The sequence below is a fragment of the Priapulus caudatus genome, unplaced genomic scaffold (assembly GCF_000485595.1).
Source record: "Priapulus caudatus unplaced genomic scaffold, Priapulus_caudatus-5.0.1 Scaffold221, whole genome shotgun sequence".
NCBI classification, from domain to species: domain Eukaryota; kingdom Metazoa; phylum Priapulida; class Priapulimorpha; order Priapulimorphida; family Priapulidae; genus Priapulus; species Priapulus caudatus.
In genome coordinates, this window is record NW_014577282.1 from 225,896 (window position 1) to 232,196 (window position 6,301).

Consider the following 6,301-nt stretch of genomic DNA (forward strand, 5'->3'; position numbering starts at 1 on the left):
GCAGGAAGCTGGGGGAGTGCGTCGGTGGATGGAATGGAAGCTGCGGGAGTGGGGGCTGGGTGATGGTATGGATACGCTGGGAGTGGTGTGGGGATGGATGGAAGCGGGGAGTGTGTGTGGGTGTGGATGGATGGAATAGCGCGGACGTGGGCTGGGTGGATGGTACGCTGCGGGGCGCTGGCCGCGGCGCACGACGTGGGTGGGATGGCGTAGCTGGGGCGTGGTGTGGGTGCGATGGATGCAACACAGGGGAACGTCGTGCGGTTGGATTGGTGGATGCGAATGGATGGATGAAGCTGGGAGGTGGCTGGGCTGTGGATGGATGAAGGTTGCGGGCTGTGCGGGTTGGGTTTGGATGGATGCAAACAGGGAACGCGGTGCGTTTGATTGGCATGGATGGATGGCATGGATGGGAAGTGGGGAGAGTGGCGTGGGTTGGAATGGATGGGAGCTGGGATGTCGGGTGGGGGATGGATTGGAAGCTGGGGACCGTGGTCTAGTGGGTGGATGGATGCAGAGCTGGGGAGTGGGTGTGCGCAGGGTGGGTGGTATGTAATAGATAGTGCTGGGGGAGTGCAACCGTGGGTGGATGGATAGAAGCTGCGGAGTGACGTGGGTGGTGGGATGGAAGCTGGGAGGCGAGGAGCCGTGGTCATGGATGGAAGCTGCGGGAGTGGGGGGGTGATGGATGGTAGCTGGGAGTGTTGTGGAATGGGATGGTAGCCTGGGGCGTGGGGTGGTGGATGGATGGAAGCGGGGAGTTTTGCGGTGGCCGTGGGTGGATAGGATGGGTTAGCTTGGGGAGTGATGTGTGGATGGATGTCAAGCTGTGGGGGCGTGGGTTGGCGTGGGCTATGGATGGAAGCTGGGGAGTGGCGTGGAGTGGAATGGCTGAGGGGAGACGTGGGGGATGGTGGCCGTGTGGTGGCCGATGGTAACTGACGGGCGTGGGTGCACGCCGGGGGCGCGGTGGAGTGGATGGTTAGCTGGGCGCGCGTGGGTGGGGTGGATGGATGCAAACAGGGGAACGGCTGGTTGGATTGGTGGGGAGGATGGAATGGATGGGAAGTGGGGGAGTGGGTGGCGGTGGTGGATGGAAGCTGCGGGCGTGGCTGGGTGGATGGATGCAACCAGGGGAACGGCTTCGGTGGTTGGATTGGTGGAATGGTGGATGGATGGAGTGCGGGAGTGCGTGGCGTATGATGGAGCTGGGGAGGTGGGAGTGGTGGATGGATGGAAGCTGGGACGGGTGGGTGGATGGTATGGGGAGCTGGGGGAGCTCGGGCTCGCGCGGTGGATGATAGAAGCTGGATGTGAGTGGGTGATGAGATAGAAACGCTGGGGAGTGGGTGGGTGGGTGGATGGAAGCTGCGGACCGTGCGCCGTGGGTGGATGGTATGGTAGCTGGGGGAGTGTGTGGATGGATACGGTAGCTGAGGGCGTGGAGTGGGCTGCGTGCGATGCGAAGCGGTGGGAGCTGCGCGCTGGAGTCGGGATGGATGGGAGCTTGGGACGGCGCAGTGTCCGTGGCAATGGCATAAGGGTAGCTGGGGCGTGGGGCATACGGTGGAGTGGATTGGACTGGCGTAGCCTGGGGAGTGACGTGGGATGGATGGTAGCTGGGGAGTGTGCTCGGGTGGTCATGCCAGGAAGGCGACTGGGGAGCGCTGTCGGGCGCAGGCCTCCGCGACTGACGGAGGATGTCACCATAACCTCTGCTACGAATCCCCGGAGACGTCTAATCTCGCACGAAACCAGCCTCATCATCACACAAACTTATCCATCCTTCACGCACTCCACGTACATGGAATGGAAGCTGGGGGCCAAGTGTGGTGTGTCCCGGTGGATGGAGCTGCGCGGGAGGTGGGTGGGTGGCCCATGGAGCAATACACGGGGAACGGCCTGGTGGTTGGGATTGGTGGATGGATGGTTATGGATGGAGCTGGGGGAGTGGGGTCAGCAGGGGTGGTGGATGGATGGAAGCTGGGGAGTGGCTGCCCGCGTGGGGGATCTGGTAGCTGGGGAGTGTCGTGGTGTGGAATGGATGGTAGCTGTGGGGTGGCGTGGCGCTGGTATGGATACGAAGGCTGGCGAGTGTGTGGATGGATGGTGAGCGCTGGGGGTGTGTGGATGGATGTAGCTGGGCGCATGTGGTGGGTGGATGGATGGGAAGCTGGGGAGTGTGTGGATGTTGGTAGCTGGGGAGTCGTAGTGGGATGGGATGGTAGCTGCTGGGCGGTGGGTGGGTGGAATGGGATGCAAACAGCGGAACGGGTGGTCTGGATTGCGTGGATGGATGGCATGGATGGAAGCTGAGGGAGTGGGTGGTGGCATGAGATTGTGAAGCTGGGGAGCTGGTGGCTCTGTTGGAGTGAGATGGCAGCTCGGGGAGTGCTGTGGCGGTGTGGATGGATGGTAGGCTGGGGAGTCGGCCGCTCGTGGTGGCGGATAGAAGCTGGGGGTGTGTGGCGATGGTAGCATGGGAGTGTCCGTGGGATGGATCGGTAGCTGGGGCGTGGGGTCGAGGTGGATTGGAATGGAAGCTGCTGGCGGAGTGGTTTTCGTGGGTGGGATGGTAGGCTGGGGAGTGGCGTGGGTGGATGGATGAGGCTGGGTGATGGGTGGCAGGTGGTGGTTAGCTTGGGGACGTGTCGTGGGCAATGGTGCGTAGCTGGGGGGGGCGTGGGTGTGGGTGGTGGCCCCACTGGGATGGAAGGCTGGGGAGCACGTGGGTGGCGTGGAGTAGTCTGGGGGAGTGGGTGGCGTGGGTGCTGGATGGTAGCTGCCGGAAGTGTGTGGGTGGGATGGTCAGCTGGGGAGTGTGTGGTCGTGGCATGAGATGGAAGCTGGGGGTGGGGTGGCGTGCGATCGTAGCTGGGAGTGGGTGGGTGAGCAGTGGGATTCGGCGATCGCTGGGAACGTGTCGGTGGCATGGATGGATAGCTGGGAGAGTGGGTGGAGGCGGTGGTGATCACTGCGATGGAGCTGGGGCCTCGTGGCGTGAGGTGGATGGATGGAAGCTGGGGCGTGGGTGGTTTGGTTTTGGATGGATGCAAACAGGGGGAACGGTAATGTGATTGGAATTGAGTGGTGGATGCCATGGATGGAAGTGTGGGAGTTGGCCGTGGGGTTGGATGCGATGGAAGCGCGCGGGAGTGGATGGACGGCATGGATGGACAAGCGGGGGAGTGGGTGCCGGAAGGTCGATGGATGGAAGCGGGCACGCCCGCGAGTGGCATGACGAGAATGGATGAGCGCGGGACCTGTGTCTTCCTGTCGGTGGATGGTTCGGACGCGGGGATTGTGTGACGGACATGCGATGGGAGCGGCGGGAACGGGTGGTTGATTGGTTGATAGGATGGATGGATGGGGCAGGCGGGGGAACGGGGATGGTTGATTGCGCGTTGATGGATGGGATGGATGGGAGCGGGGGAACGGCGTGGTTGATTGGGTTGAATGGATGGATGGAGAGGAGGGGAGCAGTCCGTGCCGGTGGTCTCTGTGGCTGCTCTCTCACCGCTTGTCATTGTGTGTTGCCAGGAGCCGCCGGCACAAGGAGTCTGACGTCTGTAGGAACTCGGTGTCGAGCTCTCGCAGTCGGCCGATGGACCTGTCCACCCCAACGCCTGCCGGTGAGATCATTTGTGCCCGACTGAGCGGAGCCGATCGTCGACGTGCGCCGTGACGGACGCTGAGCAGCCGAACATCGCCTGTGACTACTGAGCAGTCGACATCGCGTCGACACGGAGCAGCGAGTGCGGAGTGTTGCCGCGTCCGGCGGAGGGGCGGGCGTACTCTCCTCCCGCTGCTCTCTCTGCTCTTCTGCGCGCGTGAGGGTGGGGAGCCGTTCGCTGTAGCTTCCTCTCAGCTGGTGCTGAGCGCGCGGAGCAGGGGGGGGGGGGGGGGGGCGGAGGGGTGTACGTGCGTTTTTGCTACTCGTGTAACTCTAGTGCAGTGTGCTGATATATACTTTATGGCCGGGTTGCGGACGAGCACCCAATCGTCTCTCCCCCGGCGCGCGAAAGCGCGCGCCGACGGGCGCTCCCGCCGCGTTCGCTGTGTCGCCGCTGACGCTCGTCGTCTCGCTCCCTGCCGTTCCCAGCTCGATGTCTTGTTAGGTCGATTGCGCCAGCTCGACGCCTGCCCCACCCACGTCCCTCTTCTCTCTGCGCGCGCCACTTGGTGCAATGTTGAGTGACCCGCAGTGAATACTCTCTTGCCATGGGACGCCTGGACTTCGACGTCGCTCAGCGCGCGCGCTGCGCCAAGCCATTGTGTAAAAGAAAGAATAATTTTTTGCGCGTCTCGCGTTAAACGCAAGCGACCTGAGGTTAGAGATCGGTCGGTGACGAGAGAGGAGAGCAGAGAGAGAGAGGAGAGAGACGACGAGCGCGAGAGCGGGGGAGGGATTCACTGGATGGCAAGCTGATATGTTACAACCAAACGCTCGGTTGTTCGCTCGACTCTTGCTTCCGTTTGTTGGATGATAAGTGCGTATCTCGTGTATGTGCATGCTTGACCATGATGATTTCAGCTGCACCTGGCTGCTTGCAGCGATTCGCAGGTGCGGTCCGTCAATCGTAGTATTAGCTCCAGGGCAGCAAGAGATGCTTTCGCGCAAGTCCATTGTGCAACTGCAAATCTTCAACGATCAGATGTTAGAGGCGGCGATGCGATTTGCCCTCACCTTCTAATGCACTCGCACTACGTACACGTACACGCACACACACACGCACACGCTGGCACCGGGTCGGTGCAGAACTAGCCATTGATGTACTGCCACTTCAGTTTTACGTCGACTTCACTCTCGGAACAGTTTCTGGTCAGTTTTTTTTCTTCGTGAGTGGCGCGGCGTCGGCATGTCCGTAGCAGGTTAACCTTTGCTGTTATAATCTGATGGCTATAGGTGCAGCTGCAGTGACTCGGACAACAATGTGAGCCTATGGTCGTATGGTTGGCACGCTGAAGTGCTCGGGGACAACAATGTGACGTCATGCGTGCTAGGTGGCTCGTGCACGGAGGCTCCGCGACAACAATCGTGACCTATGGTCCGGGCATGTAGTGGCGCCTGACAGTGAGTCGGTGACAACTGTGACGCTATGGAGTATAGGTGGCACTGAGTGTCGGACAACAATGTGACCTATGGTGTAGGTGGCACTGAGTGTTGGGCAGCGATGTGACCTACTGAGTACTAGGGATCGGCGCTGATGTCGCCGACGAGCAGTGCGTGCACACTCTAACGGGATATACCGGTGGCGCTCGAGTTCATGACGGAGCGATAGTAACCACGTACTGAGATGGACGCTGACTTTTCGACAGCAGTGGCTGGTAACTACGGTATAGTGGCGCTGAGATGTCTGCCGGAGCACTGTAACCTACGGATATAGGTGTGCGCTGGCTCGCCGCCCGGAGTGTCGGACAGCAGTGATGTAACCTACGGTATAGGTGGCGCTGATTGTCGGACAGCAGTGATGTAACCTACGGTATAGGTGGCGCTGAGTGTCTGACTGAGCGATGTGGTATTACAGCGGCCCACTCCCAACACCACGGAAAGTTTCAGTAGTTTTTTTTCTCAGCTGTTGTCTTGCTTACCCCACGAGTCCTACTTTGTTTGAGAATTGTAATGATAATAAAAGTACTATTGTATTGCGTTTATAAAAACGCGGCCGCTTTGTTGTTTGCTTGTTGTTGCCAATGTGTATGCCACTAAGTGCGGTAAAGTATACATATATCTATGTATATATATATATATATATATGTATATATATATATATATAATTATATATGTACCTCGCACTGTTTGGTATTCGTTTTCGGAGCAGCTGTAACAAAAATGACGCATGAAATAAATGATTATTAATTATTTACATCCATTTTTTATGTCGAATAAAATTACATTAAACTTTACACATTATTCTTGCCATTAAATCTGTAGCTGTAGACAGTTTTTGATCGATTGCCAAACGCATTGGTGCAGGAGTTGTTCCACGAATTCTAAATGTTTGTTCTTTGGATGCGAAATGAAGGGCGGTTGGAGGGGATACAGTCCCAATACAATGTATTTTGACTGTATAGTTCGTAATATTTTGCGTGGTCACGATTGCAGCCACCATGCACTAGAGGGAGGGGTTCTAACGCCTCTAACGCCACGCTTGCACGGATACATGCACGTAAGCAGCATCGCACGTGTATTATTGACGCATATATCCACTTATAGATAGAACATTTCTATCAGTCACCTAGTGGCAATCCACCATAGTATGGCCACGGCAGAAGCATAACGCGTATTGTGCGCATGCAG

General features: G+C 58.2%; 1 protein-coding gene and 1 long non-coding RNA gene across 2 annotated transcripts in view; both read left to right on the plus strand.

The window, feature by feature from the left end:
- LOC106807543 (chromodomain-helicase-DNA-binding protein 5-like) overlaps positions 1-3,577 on the plus strand; it is a gene marked incomplete at its 5' end in the record, with an annotated part of 40,142 nt that extends 36,565 nt beyond the window's left edge. Inside the window, 1 exon segment of the mRNA XM_014809910.1 lies at positions 3,541-3,577.
- A 1,514-nt stretch (positions 3,578-5,091) lies between these two features.
- LOC106807544 lies at positions 5,092-5,907 on the plus strand. Its single transcript, XR_001393682.1, has 2 exons — positions 5,092-5,209; positions 5,413-5,907. It is a non-coding gene; the product is annotated as an uncharacterized LOC106807544 (long non-coding RNA).
- Positions 5,908-6,301: the final 394 nt, after the last annotated feature.